This window comes from Pelophylax lessonae (genome assembly GCF_965119305.1).
Source record: "Pelophylax lessonae genome assembly, chromosome: 3".
NCBI lineage: Eukaryota > Metazoa > Chordata > Amphibia > Anura > Ranidae > Pelophylax > Pelophylax lessonae.
Window position 1 is genome coordinate 482,701,382 of NC_138770.1, and position 22,539 is coordinate 482,723,920.

A 22,539-nucleotide genomic window follows, 5' to 3' on the forward strand; every position below is an offset into this window, starting at 1 on the left:
CAGTCGTGTACCTCTGTTTGGACATTTTGGCCAATACATTTATAGGTACCTAGTGTGACTCACAGGAAAAAAAGCACCTAGTTGTCAAGGACTGTTTAAACCCCTACCAAAAAATGTAACTGCTAGTGCTAGCAGAGATCAGGCCTGACTCTGCTAATGTGGCAGTTTAGTGTGCTGTGTATTGAAAGTGACAGAATCTGCGGATTCTGCACTTCTTGGGGGGGGGATGGGCTAAACGCAGGTGCTGGCAGGTGTCGGGGCTGATTATGCTAACGCTGCGTTTTGGGGACACTAAACTATTGCGGGCGCTAGTATGGTTCTGATCAGATCAAAGATATTGATCCATTCAGACACTATACTAGTAATAGAGAAGTTTAGTATGTGTGTGTGTCACTGGAAATCAAAGGGTTAACATGTATTACTAAATATGTGGCGAGCAATCTGACACCGTCCTGAATTGACGCTAACTAATGTCACCTGTGACACTAAAACAGTGATCAGAAAAACGATCTGTACACTATAATAGTGACACTGTGACAGGGCAATAAAGGGGTTAACTGGGGGTGATCAGGGGGTAAAATATTTATTAGGGGATATATGGCGGGGGCCCTAAACCTATCTGGGACTGCCTCTAATGCATTTGATATCACTCCGCCTGTGAGCCGGGACTATGGAGGAAATAGAGGCGCCGTTCTCATAGTGACAGCCGCAGCCTCGCCGGGATATCACACAAGAGCCTGGCACCACAGAGCCCAGCACCCCCGGCACCACAGTCAGAGCCCAGCACCACAGAGCCCATCACCACAGAGCCAGCACCACAGAGCCCGGCACCACAGAGCCCAGCACCCCCGGCACCACAGTCAGAGCCCAGCACCACAGAGCCCATCACCACAGAGCCAGCACCACAGAGCCCGGCACCACAGGCACCACAGAGCCCAGCACCACCGGCATCAAAGATCCCAGCACCACCGGCACCACAGAGCCCAGCAGCGCAGAGCCCGCACCATGGAGCCCAGCACCATAGAGCCAGCACCACCGGCACCACGGAGCCCAGCACCATAGAGCCAGCACCACAGAGCCCAGCACCACAGAGCCCGGCACCACAGAGCCCTGGCACCACCGGCACCACAGAGCCCAGCACCACAAAGCCCGGCACCACAGAGCCCAGCACCATAGAGCCAGCACCACAGAGCCCAGCACCACCAGAACCACAGTCAGAGCCCTGCACCACAGTGCCCGCACCATGGAGCCCAGCACCACAGAGCCAGCACCACCAGCACCACACAGCCCAGCACCACAGAGCCTGGCACCACAGAGCCCAGCACCAGAGCCGAGCACCACAGAGCCCAGCACCACAGAGCCCGGCACCACCGGCACCACAGAGTAGAGCTGCACGATTCTGGCCAAAATGAGAATCACGATTTTTTAGCTTGGAATAAAGATCACGATTCTCTCACGATTCTCTGTGTAACAAAAAAAATTGGGATAACTTTACTGTTACGTTTTTTTTTTTTATTCATTAAAGTTTATTAATTGCGTTTGAAAGACTGCTGCGCAAATACAGTGTGACATAAAATATTACAACAATCGCCATTTTATTCTGTAGGGTCTCTGCTAAAAAAATATATAAAATGTTTGGGGGTTATAAGTACTTTTCTAGCAAAAAAAAAATGATTTTAACTTGCAAGCAACAAGTGTCAGAAAAAGGTCTAGTCTTTAAGAGGTTAAACTTCCTTTCTCCCTGGCAGAGGGAAGGAAAAGATACAATGTAATCATTTTATTTATAGTTACTGGGAGACTAATGCTGATAGGCGGGAGGAAAGATACAATGTAATCATTTTGTTTATAGTTACTGGGAGTTTTCCACAGCTGTTTTCTCTGCTCCCTCAGCTATGCAAAGAATCGAGCATATGTCAGGTTTAGATCGTCAGGGGGGGTGAATCGAGATCGCGATTTTCATACGATTAATCGTGCAGCTCTACCACAGAGCCAGCACCACAGAGCCCGGCGCCACAGAGCACGGCACCACAGAGCCCGGCGCCACAGAGCCCGGCACCACAGAGCCCTGCACCACAGAGCTCAGCACCACAGAGCCAAGCACCACCGTCACCACAGATCCCAGCACCACTGGCACCACAGAGCCCAGCATACCACAGAGACTGGCACCACAGCCCAGCATATCACAGAGACCGTCACACCACAGAGGAGCAAGGAATCAGGACAAGCAGCCAAGAATCAGGACCAGCAGCCAGCCCCAAGGCCCCAGCAGCAAGACCCCAGGACCAGCAGCCAAGAATCAGAACCAGAAGCCAGCCCCAAGGCCCCAGCAGCCAGACCCAAGGACCAGCAGCCAAGAATCAGAACCAGAAGCCAGCCCCAAGGCCTCAGCAGCCAGACCCCAGGACCAGCAGCAAAGCCCCAGGAGGACCAGCAGCCAGGCTTCAGCAGCCAGACCCCAGGACCAGCAGCCGGACTACAGGACCAGCATCCCAGCCCCAAAAACCAGGAGCAGCAGCCAGGAATCAGGACTAGCAGCCAAACCCCAGGACCAGCAGGCCAGCCCCAGCAGCCAGACCTTAGGACCAGCAGCAAAGCCCCAGAAGCCAGGACCCAGTCCCAGAAGCCAGGCCCCAGGACAGGCAGCCAGCCCCAGTACCCATTATTTAAGGTAAGTGAAGTCTTCTAGTCTTGGGCCTGGGCATCAAAGTGCCATTAATTAATATAATATTGTTTATTTTTCTATTGTTCAGTGACATTCTAATGTAGTCTCTCATGGGGGCTGGAGGGGACTCTTTCTATCAGAGACTCTCCAATAGGCACAGAGAGGGCCTCTGTAAGATAAACCCCCTTTCAGGTCCCATTAGACTCCGTTATATTCTCTAATGGGGCCTGGTGGGGGGTCTTTCTAACATAGACTTTAACCACTTTACCACCGGAGGATTTTGCTGTCTTACGTCTGGGCCACTTTTTGCGATTCGGCACTGTGCAACTTTAACTGACAATTGCGCGGTTGTGCGACGCCGTACTCAAATGAAATTGACGTCCTTTTTTTTCCCACAAATAGAGTTTTCTTTTGGTGGTATTTGATCACCTGTGCGATTTTTACTTTTTGCGCTATAAACAAAAAAAGAGCGTACAATTTGAAAAAATAACAATATTTTTCACATTTTTTTATATGAAATTCCCCCCCCAAAAAAATTTAAAAATCTAAATTTTTTTAAATTTTTGGCCAGTTTGTTTTCTGCTACTTACAGTGGGTACGGAAAGTATTTAGACCCCCCTTAAATTTTTCACTCTTTGTTATATTGCAGCCATTTGCTAAAATCATTTAGGTTCATTCTTCTTCCTCATGAATGTACACATAGCACCCCATACTGACAGAAAAACACAGAATTGTTGACATTGTTGCAGATTTATTAAAAAAGAAAAACTGAAATATCACATGGTCCTAAGTATTCAGACCCTTTGCTGTGACACTCATATATTTAACTCAGGTGCTTTCCATTTCTTCTGATCATCCTTGAGATGGTTCTACACCTTAATTTGAGTCCAGCTGTGTTTGATTATACTGATTGGACTTGATTAGGAAAGCCACACACCTGTCTATATAAGACCTTCCAGATCACAATGCATGTCAGAGCAAATGAGAATCATGAGGTCAAAGGAACTCCCTGAAGAGCTCAGAGACAGAATTGTGGCAAGGCACAGATCTGGCCAAGGTTACAAAAAGATTTCTGCTGCACTTAAGGTTGCTAAGAGCACAGTGGCCTCCATAATCCTCAAATGGAAGACGTTTGGGACGACCAGAACCCTTCCTAGAGCTGGCCGTCCGGCCAAACTGAGCTATTGGGGGAGAAGAGCCTTGGTGAGAGAGGTAAGGAAGAACCCAAAGATCTCTGTGGCTGAGCTCCAGAGATGCAGTCAGGAGATGGGAGAAAGTTGTAGAAAGTCAACCATCACTGCAGCCCTTAACCAGTCGGGCTTTATGGCAGAGTGGCCCGACGGAAGCCTCTCCTCAGTGTAAGACACATGAAAGTCCGCATGGAGTTTGCTAAAAAACACCTGAAGGACTCCAAGATGGTGAGAAATAAGATTCTCTGGTCTGATGAGACCAAAATAGAACTTTTTGGCCTTAATTCTAAGCGGTATGTGTGGAGAAAACCAGGCACTGCTCATCACCTGTCCAATACAGTCCCAACAGTGAAGCATGGTGGTGGCAGCATCATGCTGTGGGGGTGTTTTTCAGCTGAAGGGACAGGACGACTGGTTGCAATCGAGGGAAAGATGAATGCGGCCAAGTACAGGGATATCCTGGACAAAAACCTTCTCCAGAGTGCTCTGGACCTCAGACTGGGCCGAAGGTTTACCTTCCAACAAGACAATGAACCTAAGCACACAGCTAAAATAACGAAGGAGTGGCTTCACAACAACTCCGTGACTGTTCTTGAATGGCCCAGCCAGAGCCCTGACTTAAACCCAATTGAGCATCTCTGGAGAGACCTAAAAATGGCTGTCCACCAACGTTTACCATCCAACCTGACAGAACTGGAGAGGATCTGCAAGGAGGAATGGCAGAGGATCCCCAAATCCAGGTGTGAAAGACTTGTTGCATCTTTCCCAAACAGACTCCTGGCTGTATTAGATCAAAAGGGGGCTTCTACTAAATACTGAGCAAAGGGTCTGAATACTTAGGACCATGTGATATTTCAGTTTTTCTTTTTTAATAAATCTGCAACAATGTCAACAATTCTGTGTTTTTCCGTCAATATGGGGAGCTGTGTGTACATTCATGAGGAAGAAGAATGAACTTAAATGATTTTAGCAAACGGCTGCAATATAACAAAGAGTGAAAAATTTAAGGGGGTCTGAATACTTTCCGTACCCACTGTATGTTTGGTATAAAAAAAAAAATCGCAATAAGCGTATTTTGATTGGTTTGCGCAAAAGTTATTGCGTTTACCAACTAAGGGAAAGATTTATGTCATTTTTGGTGTTTTTTTTTTAACGAGTAATGGTGGCGATCTGCGATTTTTTTTTTTTGCGGGACTGCGACATTGCAGCGGATAGATCGGACCCCTGACTGACATTATTGACACTTTTGGGGGTACCAGTGACATTACTGCAGTAATCAGTGCTATAAATATGCACTGTTACTGTAAAAATGACACTGGCAGGGAAGGGGATAATTTTATTGGAGAGGGAGGGGTTAATGTATGCCTGGTGCTTACTGACGTGTGTGGGGGTAGGTGACTGCGTGACACAAGGACAGATCGAGGGGTCAGCTATGCTGAACCCTGCAATCTGACCCTGCCTGTCACTTAGGAGATCCCCCCGCTTGTGTTTACACAAGCGGGCGGATCTCCACACTCGATTCCCTGACGATCGGCGCTGCTCCTCCCCTGGCCCAACTCCTGCTGTGACTGAATACAGCGGGAGCGAGCCTCCGGCGGCGCGCGCGCGCCACCTAGAGGGGGGAGTGTCTGCCGACGTAGTACTACGTCAGACCTACAAGAGCCGCAGTACAGTTCTAGTGAGCAGAGGGCAAGTGGTTAAAATGCACACAGAGATGACCTCTGTTCGAGAGACCCCCCTCCATGTCCCATGATACGACCCCATTGTAGTCTCCAATGGGGCCTGGTGGGGGGCTCTTTTTAACAGACTCTCTAACAGAGGCCCTCTCTGTGTTCCTTGGAGAGACCCCCTCCAGGTCCTATTAGGAAAAGGGGAGGAGTTAGCAAGATGACCACACCCACGTGGGGGCGCCATAAATATTTCTGCACCCAGGCGTCTGTTACCCTAGGATCGGCCCTGCTCTAACTACCACTAACTGCCTCTCAAAGTAACTGAAATCACAAGTGACACTAATACAGTGATCAGTAAATTGTCTGTATACTGTAATTAGTGTACACTGTGACAGGGAGTGAAAGGGTTAATGGGGGGTGATCAGGGGGTTAAATCTTTATTGGGGGATATATGGCGGGGACCCTAAACCTATTTGGGACTACCACTAACTAACTACCTCTCATACTATCTGAAGTCACAAGTGACACTACTACAGTGATCAGTAAATTGTATCTGTACTGTTTATATTGTACACTGTGACGGGGAGAGAAAGGGTTAATTAGGGGTTGATCAGGGGGTTAAATGTGTGCCTATGTGTACTGGTGTCAGTGTAGTGCTTCTGTACTTATAGTAGATTTGACTCCATAAGAGGAGATTACATCATATCCTGTGCCTGTGTTTACATTACATGGGCACAGGATGTTCTGCCATTGGTCAGAACCGATCAACAGGTCCAGGCCAAAAATCATTGGCCTGGACCTGATGACTGATCGGTTCAGAACCGAATTAGAACATCGCGGGGACATCGGGGGTGGGCGCACATGCCCCATGCACGACCGCTGTACTGGTATGGCGATTCACGTAGCCGAGCCAGCCTGCCACAGTATATTTAGTATATATAGTGGTTAAAGTAGAATTCCAGCTCAAGCTTACACATGATTAGCCACATTAGCCTACACATGATTAGGCCAGTTTTAGGACTGAGTAAGCTGGAATTACACTTTAAAACGAACTAATTTGTATAGTGCTGTATAAAAATAAATAAAATCGTTTTACCTAGCAGTCATGTGTCCACACAATTCTGGGTCCTAAGCGGCTTGGTGAAAATCGACAACGATGCTCAATTCCTGCAGCAGTTACATCACCCAACCAGTGCCAATGCTTTGGATATTGTCGAACTCTCCCCCTCACAGCTGCATTAGCAGCCCAGGACCCGAAGCTGTGCTATCATGTGACTGCTAGGAAAAATAATAAATAACTTATAAGTACTAACATTTATTACAAATGGTATGCAATATTGCTAAAGGCAGTGATCAAAAACACGTAAAGCTTGGTCTGTAAATAGTTTTGCTACTTTAAACTTTATTTTCAACACAGCATATAACTGTTCCTACCAGAAAAATGGCACCAATCACCCTAGCGACACGCTGTGTGTTGAATGACGTCACCGCCTCTAGTCTATTGGGAAGAGAAGGGAGGGCTTTCGCTTATCTGGTAGTTAGGACGTACCAAGGAAAGGATCGATCAGTAGGTAATCGGTGACTTGCTACAGAAAGAAGAGAATACTCTTGTTTACAATAGAGTGGAAAACGCGAGGTGAAAGAAAGTGTATAGATTACGTGTGGAACAAAGCTATAGCACACGCTGCGAGAAGGCCTCGGTCGACCTGTCTGGGACGCGCAGTTTGCGCAAGCTGAGGTAAGTTTTTGAGGCTCGTGACGCCCAGTAGTTCTCTAGCATGCAACTTTTACCAGATAGTGTTTTCGAAGCGGCTCTCAAATACTATGCATCTACGAGGTTCATTATGTCGATTATATATATATACATATATCTTTATATGCTTGCTGGGTGTTGGGGAGCCATAGCATCTTCAATGGCCAAAGATTTCCAAAGCTAATGTTAAGTGGAATCAAATGCACATTTCTTCCAGCTTTTGCGGTTTGTAATGTTATGAGCTGTAACAACTACATAATCGCATTATGTTTTTCTTCACTATCGCTTTTACACAGTTTAAAAAAAAAAAAAAAAAAAAACCTTACCTAGTTGTAAGAATCTGGCTACGTTTTTTAGGTTGCTAGCCTAACTCACCCCTGGGCATGCAGGCTGGTGAGCCCATAGCAAGGCACTTTTGAGAACAATCCATATACTTTAAAGTGTAACTCCCATTTTTGTTGAGAAAAAAAAAACATTCCCCTGTGTGTGATCTATGTACATTAAGGGCCGGTTCACATTATTGCGAGTGCGGCGATCGCATGTAATTCGGAGCGCACTGCTCCTTCATTACATGCGATCGGATGTGCGGATGCAAATTCAGCCATACACTTTGTATGGCTGAATTCGCACTGTATCCGCACCAAACTCGCACATGACCCTTTTTTTTCAGCCGCATCAGGATTGGATCGCACAGTGGTTCACACTTGTGTGATCCGATCCTGTGCGAACTGTGAGATCGTACTGCGATATGCGATCAAACTGGAGGTGTCGTTAACATTTAATTGACACCCCCTGCGTATCGCATATGGCAGTGTGAACTGCCAGATGTGCGGGTGCGATACGGGAACAGGGTGCGAATTCGCAGCCTTCCCGCATCGCACAAGTGTGAACCGAGACTTATAAGGATTTTACCAAACTTTGTTGCATATTTCTACCTTTTTTGTTATTCTGAAGAAATCCATATTGTTCCTCTGTGCTGAGTGGGTCTAATGGGAGTGCTTTCATAATTACCAACCAGCTGTGTCAGTTGCAGAGCACTAATGAGAAAAGCTGCTGGGTCTGCATCCATTTAGATGTGTTCCTATTGGGAGTATCTCACCAAAAAGGACATTTTTGTTGCAGGGAATGCCCGAAATCTAATTTTGTATCTTAGTGCAGACTTCAGGGAAAATCGGTGAGCCAATTACACAAGCAGGAAATTGTTTCTGCGTTGGTTTGAGTACACATTCTGTGTACAGAACAGCTCCAGGTAGCCATACAACGGCAGCAGATTGAAAAGTAATTTTTAATAACATTCAATTACAATATGATTTGTGTCGCGGTTGTACACGCTATATTGTTTTGTCTTTACTAGCTATCCCCCCCCCCCCATTAACCTTTTAAATAGGGGGTACTTGTTCCAGAATAGCAGTGAACATTGCTGTTTGAGGAGTAAGTGGCAGCCCAGCACTTGGGTGTTTATGTGTGCAAGGAACCTTGGGGTGGCTTTTTACCTGGAGTATCACTAAGGCCCATTTCACACTTGTGCAACTTCAAAGTCGCACGATTTTACCGCGATTTTGCTGAAACTTTGTTGCCGCCATTTTGATGCGAGTTTGACTGGGCTTGAATGTCTTTGAATCCCAAAACGCATCAAAATCGTGTCATAGTGCAGGGACTACTTTGAAGTTGGTGCGACTTTTAAGTCACACAGATATGAATGGTACTCATTGGAAATAATGGAGAATGACTTGTCATGCGATTTTTGCAGTCCCAAACTGCATTACAAGTTGCACAAGTGTGAAAGGGGCCTAACCTAACTCCCTTTGTGTAGTTGCTAACCTTTGAAAATAAATGGAAAAAACACCTTGAGGACTTAAATAAGCAGAAAGCAGTGTCTGCCAAACACGTGTGTGGCCAGTAAAGTCTCCCTCATGGCATATGGCTTGTAGTATCATACCTGTTTCCTCTATACTTTTCTGTTTTAGACCAGACTTTTTCAACCAGGGTGCCTTGGCAAAATGCCTAAAATAAAAAAATTTGATCAAAAATTGTATACAAACCAGCAGGTGGATCAAACCTACCTTTTTAGCTACACAAAGCCACGGGTTCTCATTATGCACATTGCTGGGGTGACATTAGCTGACTGATTAAGAGAAACATTGGATTACTAGTCACTACTAGTGTGCAAGTTGGAAGAATAGATCACCTTTAACTTTGGGTGCCCTACATGTGGGTGTTGCTGCATTATGTAAAGCTGTAAGAATCGTTTTTACATTTTAGAGTGGGGTGCTTCGAGATTCTCCAAAATTTTAAAGGGTGCGCTGACTGAAAAAAAGGTTGAAAAACACTTTAGACAAAATAGGGCCTGGGGGTACACTGCAATGTGAAAAGTGTTGCTCTAAATGTTGAGGTCTGGACATACTATAACTCTCCCACAGCATACAGGAAAAAGATTTTCAGAGGTAAATTCACTGACACTGCATCCCTTTTAGGACACTGGAAAATGTTTTTTTTTTTAGGTGCCAATAACTGGAGAATGAGGTAAAAATTAAACCTGTTTTTTCTTTCGTTCGTTGATGGGACACCGCTCCTTATCTTGACCATTGGGTTATACTGCCCCCTACAGGAGTAGGACACTAGGCAGGAAAAAGCTTGACTATGGGTCAGTCCCAAAGGGTATACTCTAGGGATGCACCGATCCGACTTTTTTGGACCCGATACCGATATTTGGCGTTGTGAAATCGCTGATACTGGAACTACACACAAAGCAAGCGGCTGCAGTACAGAGCAAAGCCGCTGCTTCATGTGTACGGCTCCTCCATTCACAGGCGGAGTGCATCTGATATCACTCCGCCTGTGAGCCGGACCTATACAGGAAGTAGCGGCTCCCATCCCATACTACTACTGCACCTAGTAAGGGATGGCTGAGCCGTTGCCAAGCAAAAACCGGATCGGCCAGTGGATCACTCAATGTTACCAATCCCCCCCCGATCCATCTAAAATGGCCATATCGGCGCCGATATCCGATCCGAATATCGGATCGGTACATCCCTATTACTCCACTCTCAGCTATAGGCATTGCCTAGTCAGGAGTAAGGACTTCTTTTCTTTTTTACATGGAACTTTTTCCTATCTTTGTGTTGTTTCTGTGAGAATCCTGCAATCAACTGCCAGACTGGGCAACGGATTGGATAATCTAGATCCTGAGGGTCCCCCCCATTCTGGCCAGCAAGGGTACATGCAGATATAATCAAGGGGGAATCCTGCGCTAAATGATAATACAGATAGAAACTATATTTAGCAGCTAGAACACTGGACCTATAGAAATCCAAACAATAATGCGAATCAAATAGTGCAGCGCTAAAAAATAGCTTAGATAAATAAGTTACAAAAAATCATTGGTGCAGTGCAATCAAACAAGACCATAATGTAAAAAGTCCATAAAGGTCATGAATCCCAGGTATGGATCAGATGTGGAGAATGAGAAAGTCCAAAACAGAGGGTGAGGTCCCAAGATATGGTGAGCAGAGAGGAAATACACCCGTAGTGAATGGATAAAATGGCTGCTTACCAAAAAGAATGGACCCCCAACTTAATGGACAGGCCACTCAGGCTTGGGAAAAAACACTCAGGATAGACTCCTTCCTCCACATGTATAAGCCAGGATCGCCTCCAAATACTCCTTAGGTCTCCCAGATATCACACAGAGTCATAAAATGGCTCTGTACGGATTACTCCAGTACAGAAGAGGATCTGGAGTAATCCGTACAGAGCCATTTTATGACTCTGTGTGATACCTGGGAGACCTAAGGAGTATTTGGAGGCGATCCTGGCTTATACATGTGGAGGAAGGAGTCTATCCTGAGTGTTTTTTCCCAAGCCTGAGTGGCCTGTCCATTAAGTTGGGGGTCCATTCTTTTTGGTAAGCAGCCATTTTATCCATTCAATACGGGTGTTTCTCCTCTTTTCCTCTCTGTTCACCATATCTTGGGACCTCACCCTCTGTTTTGGACTTTCTCATTCTCCACATCTGATCCATACCTGGGATTCATGACCTTTATGGACTTTTTACATGTTGGTCTTGTTTGATTGCACTGCACCAATGATTTTTTGTAACTTATTTATCAAAGTTATTTTTTAGCGCTGCACTATTTGATTCGCAAGGGTACATGCAGGCCTCAGCTCCACGCTAGGTTGGCCGCGACATAGCCCCACTGGACGGAGGCTGGCCTGTGAGTTAAACGTCTAGCCCCCCCCCCCCATTCCGATGGAACGGTGGTCTGTCAGGAGCCTCTGAAGACGTCATACGATCTGACGAAACGCGCGTCAGGTGGAACGCACGCCGTCAGCCCTGAAGTCAGCCTGGAACTCAATCCGCTCTCCACACTACAGACACCTTACCAGCGGGCAGTAGATAGCGTGTTTTATCTTTGTTTGCCTGTTAACTACAATAAAGCACTTTTTAAACGGTACTGCACCATTTGGAGCCTTTTTGTCTTTTCCCTAATCCGACCTGGAGGACCTTGAGGACCCTATCTGCTCAGCGTGGGGGATTCCGGTCTAGGGGGATCAGAGCCCAGCAGTCACCACTTCTTTGACCTGGAGGGTCATAAAGCGCTATTGGTCTCTTTGTCGTAAGGCAGTTGAGACCCACCATATCTGTTTAGTTTACACCTTATCCTTTCTTGAAGTCACCTTTATGATTGGATTTTCTGGACCATTGGAGGATCCAACACCAAGCACTTGCACCTTTTTTCTGGCACTTTTATGGACTATTTATCACTAATGGCACTTTTCCACTGCAAGTACCGGCTAGTACTGGCTCGGCTCTACGCGGCCCTGCTTGCTTTTCCACTTCTGGTACCGCATGGTATAGTGTCGGAACGGTTCGGTACGGTATAGGTTTGCTTTTCCACTAAAGTAGTACTAAAGTTAAGTGGGTGGGATAACAACGGGGTGGGTGTGATTCTCTGACCAATCAGTGGCTAGTAGTGACTGCATGCAAAGGATTGTGGGATATGGTACCTGTTGGAACCACAATCGAGTAGGTACTGTTTTTTCAGAGCCGTACTGTTCGGTTCCATGCAGTGGAAAAGCAAACCTATACCGTACCGAACCGTTCCGACCCTATACCATGCGGTACCAGCAGTGGAGAAGCACAAAAGCGTGCCGAACCGGTACGGTTCCATGCAGTGGAAAAGCGCCATAAGTCACCTATGAACTATTTTGGACTTCACTTGGCACATTTATACACTTTTATTGATATTTATTTATATATATTTTTCTCACTGTGCGTACTTTTTAAGGGTATAGATTTTATGTAATTTATATTAGCTTTTTTTTAATTGTAATTTTATTCCCATTTTGCTCCTATTCCTACCAGCAAGCGCTATATTATCCCATTTAGTTTGAGGTTTCTTTACTCAGGTACTTCCCACTTTATAGCAGCTGCTTTTTTTATTAATTTTTATTAATATTAATTAGTGTATTCAACCCGTTCAATTAGGCACTCCTAGGCGCGAGGAATATTCGTCTGAATATATATATATATAATTTATAATGTCAGGAGCGGTGCCCAACCTGTTCCTGGTATGGCAAGTAGCTGCCCCCCCTCTTCCCCTTGGAGGGTTTTGGGGTGGGGTTTTTGGTTCCTCTCCACCCTGGGGGTTGGTGTCTAGGGCAGGGATGTACTCTGGGCTCCCTGCTGCAGTTGTTGGGCTAGGGGAGTGGGTGGTTTTGCATCTGCGGGTCAAGCGGACGGATCTGGCCAATAATTTAGGCTGTTGCTTTGCGGCCTATTGGTCGGGAGATATGTGGGGTGGCCCCGGTGAGGGTGGCTAAAGCCACTACCCTCTGTTTGGGCATCCGCCCTCCCCATCGCTTCCCCTGGGCGGTCGGCTCCACTGGGGCTCGTGCCCAAGCGGCTGGCCGACCACAAAAATTTAGGCTGCGGTCGAGTCTGGCTCCTCTGTTGGGGGGTTGCCCCAGTGAGGTTAGCTGAAGCCCCTGGTCTTCTTTTGGGCATCTACCTGGCTGGGATTCATGTTCTTGCGGCTGGGCCTCCACAAAAATGTAGGCTGCGCCTTGCTCCCCACTAGGCCATGCGGCCAGCTTGTCGCCTCCCTTGGAAGGGGTGGTGATGTGGGGGGCGGCTTTTTTTTTTTTTTTTTTTTTTTTTTATGGCAGCCATGCCATTTTTATCTGCCCATTTTTATCTCTTCGGGGCCATCAGGGTACCCTGCCTGTGCATCTGCGTCACTGCGGGCGGCCCCTTTTTTAAGGGGCTATTTCCTATTATGCAGGCCTCCTTTGAAGGGTAACCCCCCCCCCTTCTTCTTTTTTTTTTTTTTTTTTTTTTTTTTTGCGAGATCCAGTAGGTGGTCTAATCATGGGTCCCCTGATTATGTTTTCCGGGTCCGTCTCTTCAGATCCTGAATCTGTTTCGGCCGCTGCAGATGCGAGTCACCCCACTGGGTCTGCGTCCACACACCTTGAGTGCTCAGATAGTGAGGATGATTTCTCTGCTCCTCTAGCCGCGCATGAAAAGCTCTGGTGGATGCACTGATTGTGTCAGGGCGTGATACTTTCAAAATGAAGGATGCGGCTGATGCTGCGTCGGAGGCGCCGGTCTCTTTTAGCACCCACAGGCCCTCTAAAGCAGCGAGGGTGTTTCCCCCCCCCCCCTTTCAGTTTACTTTGACAACAATGTCACAAAACAGTGGGGTTGTCCAAAACACACTCTTGTGGTCCCTAAGCATTTTGCTATGCGGTATCCTTATGAGGATTCCCTGCTTAAAGAGGACGATCCCACCTGTAGTGGACTTGCTGGTTTCCAGGTTAAATAAAGCTTCCCTTATTCCGGTTGAGGAGCCCCCGGCTTTTAGAAATCTGGGTGATAGGAGCATGGAGGCTCTGGCCTGCTATTTGTTCACTGTGTGGCTGGTTTGGCACTTAGACCGGTATTTACTATTGCCCTGGTGTTGCAAACTCTGACCGAGTGGGCTAAATATTTCCCCCTGCCTTTGTGGAGCTGGCGGATCAGTTGGTCCAGGGGCTACAGTTTATCTGTGATGCCTCTTTGGATGCGGCTCCTTTGATTTCTAGGCTGTCCGTATCAGCAGTGGTCCTTTTGGTGCATTATCTCGCTGAAATACTGGTCTGCGGACCAGACTTCTAAGAAGGCCTTATCTGATCTTCCCTTTGTAGAGTATCGCCTGTTTGGAGTCTCCTTAGATTACCTCATTTAAGGTCTCAAGATAAGAGATTAAAGCCCTTCAGGGCCTCCACTGGGGGTTCCAAGAGGATCTGGTCTGGCAAGCCACGAGCGGGCTCTTCCAGATCTGCGGACAAGGCTTCCTCTGTCATCGAACGAAAGAGGAAAATGGGATTTTTGGCTTACCGTAAAATCCATTTCTCTAAAGTTCATTGATGGGACACAGCACCCTCCAGCACTGCCCCATAGGCATTGTCAAGTTTTTTTTCCTGCCTAGTGTCCTACTCCTGTAGGGGGACAGTATAACCCAATGGTCAAGAAGATCAGAGGTTTGTCCGTCAATGAACATCAGAGAAATAGATTTTACGGTAAGTCAAAAATCCCATCATTCGGCCCGTTTAATCATCCTGAGACACTGGATAGCACAGGAAGCACCTATGTATAGGATGTGGCTGGAACAGATGGGTTCTACTTTACGTATGGAGAAGGTTATATACCAGCATCGGGGGGTACCTCAGAAATTCTCAAAGGTATGGGGAGTATGGTTGAACAGTCCGGGCATGGCCCCTGATGATCTCGTTCTGGACCGTTTGTTATTGTAATTCCTTGGGTGGTACATCTGTTGATTTCTGGTTCGAATGTCTGGGGTGGGGGAGTTCCCTGCATTTCCATATACTATGTTCTCTTTTCTGTGGATCGAACTGTACCTATGTGTGATAAACTTGGGGGGACAGTGGCATGGTGTGGACTATGTAATGTTTATGGTTTTGATGCCATCCGACAGTGTTTCTTTTATTGAATGTAATGGTGTGAATTTTTCTCAATAAAGCTTTTTCTTGATTTAAAAAAAAAAAAAAAAAAATCCCATTTCAATTCATTAAAAATTTTAGTTTTAACCTTCCTAGCGGTTTTCCCGAGTGTGGCTCGGGGTTAAATTTCAGAGCCAAAAGCGGTAACCCCGAGCCACACTCGGGGTACCGCCAGAAGCATGCTGGATCCTGTAAAAGAGGTTACTTACCTTGTCAGCGATGTGTCTAGCAGCGGTTCTTCCTCCCGATCGTCTCCGTGCCCCGGCTTCCGTCTCCTGCGACGTTCGCAGGGGGGGTGGAACCGGCGGCAAATTCAAATGTAAAAACACACCAAACACACTGATACCATTCAAAATAAAAAAAAAAAATCACATTAGTTTGCCCCCCAGTGCCCTTTCCTGCAGTTTTACTGTACTTTTTATGTAAATATATATATGTATGTACAGGTCCTTCTCAAAAAAATTAGCATATTGTGATAAAGTTCATTATTTTCTGTAATGTGCTGATAAACATTAGACTTTCATATATTTTAGATTCATTACACACAACTGAAGTAGTGCAAGCCTTTTATTGTTTTTAACCACTTCCGCCCTGCTCACATTGCTGCTACTGCGGCAATGTGGCACGATCCTGTCCAGCGACGTAGACCTACGTCGCTGGACTCCACCCCTTGTTCAGTCACAGCGGGAGTCGGGCCAAGGGAGGAGCAGCGGCGATCGCCGCTGCTCTGCCCCGATCGTCGGGGAATCGAGTGAGGAAATCCGCCCGTCTGTGTAAACAGAGCGGGCGGATCTCCATAGTGACAGGGACTGACAGATCGGAGTGTTCAGCATAGTTGGACATCTGATCTGTCCTTCTGTCACTCAGTCACCTCCCCCCCCCCCCACACGTCAGTAAGCACCAGGCATACATTAACCCCTCCCTCTCCAATAAAATTAACCCCTTCTCTGCCAGTGTCATTTTTACAGTAACAGTGCATATATATAGCACTGATTACTGCAGTAATGTCACTGGTACCCCCAAAAGTGTCAAAAATGTCAGTCAAGGGTCCGATCTGTCCGCCGCAATGCCGCAAAAAAAAAAAATTGCAGATCGCCGCCATTACGCGTTAAAAAAAAAAAAAAACACCAAAAATGACAGAAATCTTTCCCTTAGTTAGTAAACGCAATAACTTTTGCGCAAACGCAATAACTTTTGCGCAAACCAATCAAAATACGCTTATTGCGATTTTTTTTTTTTTTTTTTTTTTTTTTTTTTGTTTTTACCAAACATAGGTAGCAGAAAACAAATTGGCCAAAAATTAAAAAAAAATTAGATTTTTACATTTTTTTGGGGGGGGGGAATTTCATATAAAAAAAAATGTTAAAAATATTGTTATTTTTTCAAAATAAACGCTTTTTTTTTTTTTTTTGTTTATAGCACAAAAAGTAAAAATCGCACAGGTGATAAAATACCACCAAAAGAAAGCTCTGTTTGTGGGAAAATAAGGACGTAAATTTTGTTTGGGTACGGCGTCGCACGACCGCGCAATTGTCAGTTAAATTCGCACAGCGCCGAATCGCAAAAAGTGGCCTGGACGGAAGACAGCAAAATCCTCCGGTGGTGAAGTGGTTAATATTGATGATTTTGGCATACAGCTCATGAAAAACCAAAATTCCTATCTCAAAAAATTAGCATATTTCATCCAACCAATAAAAAAAAAAAAAAAAAAAAGTGTTTTTAATACAAAAAAAGTCATCCTTCAAATAATTATGTTCAGTTATGCACTCAATACTTGGTCGGAAATCCTTTTGCAGAAATGACTGCTTCAATGCGGCGTGGCATGGAGGCAATCAGCCTGTGGCACTGCTGAGGTGTTATGGAGGCCCAGGATGCTTCGATAGCGGCCTTGAGCTCATCCAGAGTGTTGGGTCTTGCGTCTCTCAACTTTCTCTTCACAACATCCCACAAATTCTCTATGGGGTTCAGGTCAGGAGAGTTGGCAGGCCAATTGAGCACAGTAATACCATGGTCAGTAAACCATTTACCAGTGGTTTTGGCACTGTGAGCAGGTGCCAGGTCGTGCTGAAAAATGAAATCTTCATCTCCATAAAGCTTTTCAGCAGATGGAAGCATGAAGTGCTCCAAAATCTCCTGATAGCTAGCTGCATTGACCCTGCCCTTGATAAAACACAGTGGACCAATACCAGCAGCTGACATGGCACCCCAGACCATCACTGACTGTGGGTACTTGACACTGGACTTCAGGCATTTTGGCATTTCCCTCTCCCCAGTCTTCCTCCAGACTCTGACACCTTGATTTCCGAATGACATGCAAAATTTGCTTTCATCCAGTCCAGTGCTGCTTTTCTGTAGCCCAGGTCAGGCGCTTCTGCCGCTGTTTCTGGTTCAAAAGTGGCTTGACCTGGGGAATGCGGCACCTGTAGCCCATTTCCTGCACACGCCTGTACACGGTGGCTCTAGATGTTTCTATTCCAGACTCAGTCCACTGCTTCCGCAGGTCCCCCAAGGTCTGGAATCGGTCCTTCTCCACAATCTTCCTCAGGGTCCTGTCACCTCTTCTCGTTGTGCAGCATTTTCTGCCACACTTTTTCCTTCCCACAGACTTCCCTCTGAGGTGCCTTGATACAGCACTCTGGGAACAGCCTATTCGTTCAGAAATTTCTTTGTGTCTTACCCTCTTGCTTGAGGGTGTCAATGATGGCCTTCTGGACAGCAGTCAGGTCGGCAGTCTTACCCATGATTGTGGTTTTGAGTAATGAACCAGGCTGGGAGTTATTAAAAGCCTCAGGAATCTTTTGCAGGTGTTAAGAGTTAAAGTGGAGTTCCACCCATTTTTGGAACTTTAGATCTATGTAATCCCCTTTAAAATGGCTTTTACCAATGGAAACTTTTTTTTTTTTGCTAGTAAATACCTTAATTTCGGCTTTATTCCTCTTCTCCTCACTTCCTGGTCCGATCGGCGATGACGTCATTCGGCGATCCGCAGTGTCTGCTGGGATGTATAATATTCCAGAAATCTCGCAGTAGCTATATCTGTACTGAGCCGTGCCTGCCCCGCCTCCGCCCCGCCTCCTCTCATTGAGTTGCATTTTAGAATATATTAAGGCTGTTCTCTGCCCCGCCTCCGCCCCGCCTCCTCTCATTGAGTTGCATTGTATGAATGTATTAAGGCCGTTCTCTGCCCCGCCTCCGCCCCGCCTCCTCTCATTGAGTTGTATTGCAATACAACTCAATGAGAGGAGGCGGGGCGGAGGCGGGGCAGAGAACGGCCTTAATACATTCATACAATGCAACTCAAGGAGAGGAGGCGGGGCAGGCACGGCTCAGTACAGATACAGCTACTGCGAGATTTCTGGAATAGAATACATCCCAGCAGACACTGCGGATCGCCGAATGACGTCATCGCCGATCGGACCAGGAAGTGAGGAGAGGAGGAATAAAGCCGAAATTAACCACTTACCGCCCGCCGTCATGACGGCGGGACGGTGCGGCTATTATCCTGGGCGGACGTCGTATGACGTCCGCTCATTCAAGCAGGGCAGGCGCGCGATCGCGGGCGCGCCGCCGTGCACTGCCGGTGTCGGCGTGTCCCACCGACATGACCGCGCTGCGCGCTCCCGATCGCGCATGCGCGGTCATCTCCCGGGCGCCTCCATTGTGATCGGCTGTGTCATTGGAACACAGCCGATCACGTGGGAAACAGCCATGCCTATTGGCTGTTTCCCACGTGATCGGCTGTGTTCCAATGACACAGCCGATCACAATGGAGGCGCCCGGGAGATGACCGCGCATGCGCGATCGGGAGCGCGCAGCGCGGTCATGTCGGTGGCACTGTGTTCCGTAGGAACACAGCTGTCACCGGCGGTAGTAAACAGTCACTGATAGTGACTGTTTACTAAGTGATCGGCTGTGAATCCATTCACAGCCGATCACAAAATGTAAACAAAGAGCAGTAACTCAGTGTTACTAGCTCTTCTCTCCTCATACAGTTTCCAGTATGAGGGGAGAAGAGCTAGAAACACTGAGTTACTGCTCTGTATACCTGTCAAAGTAAAATCGCACCAATAAAGGTCCCCCCACACAGTCCTCAGCCCCCCGCCAATGTCCCCTGTCACCCAACAGTCACCTCATCAGTGCCCAGAAATTGACACCCATAAGGCTACGTTCACATGTGAGCGCAGCGATCGCAGGCAGAATCACCGCGATTCTGCCCGCGATCCGGAAATCATTGCAAATTGCGGGGCGCCTGTGCGTTGCCCGTTTTTTGCAATAGCACCCCAAACGCTGTGCGATGTTGCCGCCATTTCCGCCTGCCGAATCGCAGTAACATCGCGCAAACATCGCATGATGCCCAAAAAAGGTACAAGAGTTTCTTTGGGGCGTCATGCGTTGTTTGCGTGATGTTACCTCGATTCGGCAGGCGGAAATCACTGCAACATCGCACAGCGTTTGGGGTGCTATTGCAAATCACAGGCGTCCCGCCATTTGCAATGATTTCTGGATCACGGGCAGAATCGCAGTGATTCTGCCCATGATCGCTACGCTCACATGTGAACGTAGCCTAAAGTTCACCGGTCACCAGAGACTGCCATCAGTACCGCCGTGCACCATCGCCCGTCACCGGTCACCCATCAGTGACCATCGCCCGTCACCTGTCACCCCATCAGTCACCATCATCTGTCACCCCATCAATCATTGTCACTTGACACCCCATCAATCATTGTCACTTGTCACCCCATCAGTCATTGTCACCTGTCACCCCATCAGTCATTGTCACCTGTCACCCCATCAGTCATTGTCACCTGTTTGCCATATACATGCAATCACTTACTGACCGCCTAACGACTATATGCGTTGGCCATTAAAAGCTAAATACTGGGGTTATGGCAGCAGATAGCTGCCATAACCCCGGTATTTTTTGAAACGGCGGGCGGTCGGCTTTCAGATAAGGGTGGTCCCAGTGGCGGATTCGCCGCGGAATTACCCTTACGGTGCAGGGGAAGAGGTGCCCCCCCCCTCCTGCCGCGTCCCAGACGTTTTCCCAGCTTACCGGACCCGCCGGCAGCGGGGAAAACTATCCGGTCCCGGATCCCCAGAGACAGGAAGTCGAGTGAGGGCAAGATGGCCCTCATTCAACTCTATGGTCTTGGAGGACCGGAGCTACGTCAAAAGATGTTGCCTAGCAACCGGTTTAAAGGGCCGCTTTTTTTTTTTTTTTTTTTTTTTTGCTTTTTTTTTTTTTGCTTTTTTTTTTTTTTTTAGTGTAGTTGTGAGGTGTGAGGTCTTTTTGACCCCAGATCTCACAATAAAGAGGACCTGTCATGCCTATTTCTATTACAAGGGATGTTTACATTCCTTGTAATAGGAATAAAAATGATCAAAACATTTTTTTTTTAAACTGTGTAAAATTAAAAAAATAATAAATAAAATAAATAGGAAAAAAAAAAAATTAAAGCGCCCTGTCCCCGTTAGCTCGCGCGCAGAAGCAAACGCATACGCAAGTCCCGCCCACATATGTAAACGGTGTTCAAACCATACATGTGAGGTATCGCCGCGATCGTTAGAGCGAGAGCAATAATTTGAGCCCTAGACCTCCTCTGTAACTCTAAGCTAGTAACCTGCAGAAATTTTTAAAATGTTGCCTATGGGGATTTTTAAGTACCAATGTTTGGCGCCATTCTGTGAGCATGCGCAATTTTGAAGCATGACATGTTGGGTATCTAATTACTCGGCGTAATATCTTTCACATTATGGAAAAAAATTGGGCTAAATTTACTGTTTTCTTATTTTTTAGTTAAAAAAAGTGAATTTTTTTTCAAAAAAATCGCATTTGGAAGACTGCTGCGCAAATATGGTGTGATAAAAAATATTGCAATGATCTCCATTTTATTCTCTAGGGTCTCTGCTAAAAAAAAATATATAATGTTTGGGGGTTCCAAGTAGTTTTCTAGCAAAAAAAATGATTTTTGCTTGTAAACACCAAGTGTCAAAAATAGGCCCAGTCTTAAAGTGGATAAATGGACAACTTTGTGTAAAGCGCTACTTGGATGTTAGGCCTATGTATGTGGCCAGGCTGTGAAAAAGTGTTACACATGTGGTATCGCCATACTCAGGAGGAATAGCAGAATGTATTTTGGGGTGCAATTTTTGCTATGTACATGCTATGTGTTAGAAATTGCATAAATGGACAGCTTTGTGTAAAAAAAAAAAAATGTTTTCATTTTCTTTCCACATTTTCCAAAAACTTGTGGAAAAAAATGACATATTCAAAAGACTCATTATGCCTCAAAAATTATACGTTGGGCTGTTTGCTTTCCAAAATGGGGTTATTTTATGGGGGTTTCCATTGTCCTGGTGCTCCAGGGCCTTCAAAAGTGCGATAGGTTGTCAGGAAATTATATGTGTAATTTGTGCTCCTAGAATGCCAGACGGGGCTACTTGGATGTTAGGCCTCTGTATGTGGCCAGGCTGTGAAAAAGTCTCACACATGTGGTATCGCCATACTCAGGAGGAGTAGTAGAATGTGTTTTGGGGTGTAGTTGCAAGTATACATGTGCTGTGTGAGAGAAATAACCTGTTAATACGGCAATTTGTAAAAAAAAAAAAAAAAAAATCTTCATTTTGCAAAGCATTGTGGGAAAAAATTACAACTTCAAAAAACTCACCATGCCCCTTATTAAATACCTTGGAATGTCTACTTTCCAAAAATGGGTCATTTGGGGGGTATTTGTACTTTTCCTGACTTTTTAGTGTCTCAAGAAATGAGATAGGCCTTCAGTACATCAGGTGTGATCAAGTGTGATCAATTTTCAATGATTCGCACCATAGCTTGTGGACTCTATAACTTTCACAAAGACCAAATAATATACACTTACTTGGGTTATTTTTACCAAAGATAAGTAGCAGTATAAATTTTGGCCAAAATTTGTGAAGAAAAATTACTAATTTGCAAAATTTTATGACAAACAAAGAAAAATGTGTTTTTTCACGATATTTTCAGGCTTTTTTTATTTATAGCACAAAAAATAAAAAACCCAGTATTGATCAAATACCATCAAAAGAAAGCTCTATTTGTGTGAAAAAAAAGGACACAATTTTTGTATGGGTACAGTGTTGCATGACTGAGTAATTCTCAGTCAAAGTGTGAGAGCGCTGAAAGCTGAAAATCGGTCTGGGCAGGAAGGGGGTGAAAGTGCACTGTAGGCAAGTGGTTAAGGTATTTACTAGCAAAAAAAAAAAAGTTTCCATTGGTAAAAG

At 46.0% G+C, this 22,539-nt stretch overlaps 1 protein-coding gene across 1 annotated transcript in view; it reads left to right on the forward strand.

The window, feature by feature from the left end:
• The first annotated feature begins 7,203 nt into the window (after nt 1-7,203).
• FBXO30 (F-box protein 30) overlaps nt 7,204-22,539 on the forward strand; it is a 306,296-nt gene continuing 290,960 nt past the window's right edge. Inside the window, exon 1 of the mRNA XM_082251345.1 lies at nt 7,204-7,260. The gene's annotated coding sequence lies outside the window, so the exon portion shown is untranslated. The remainder of the gene's footprint in view (nt 7,261-22,539) is intronic.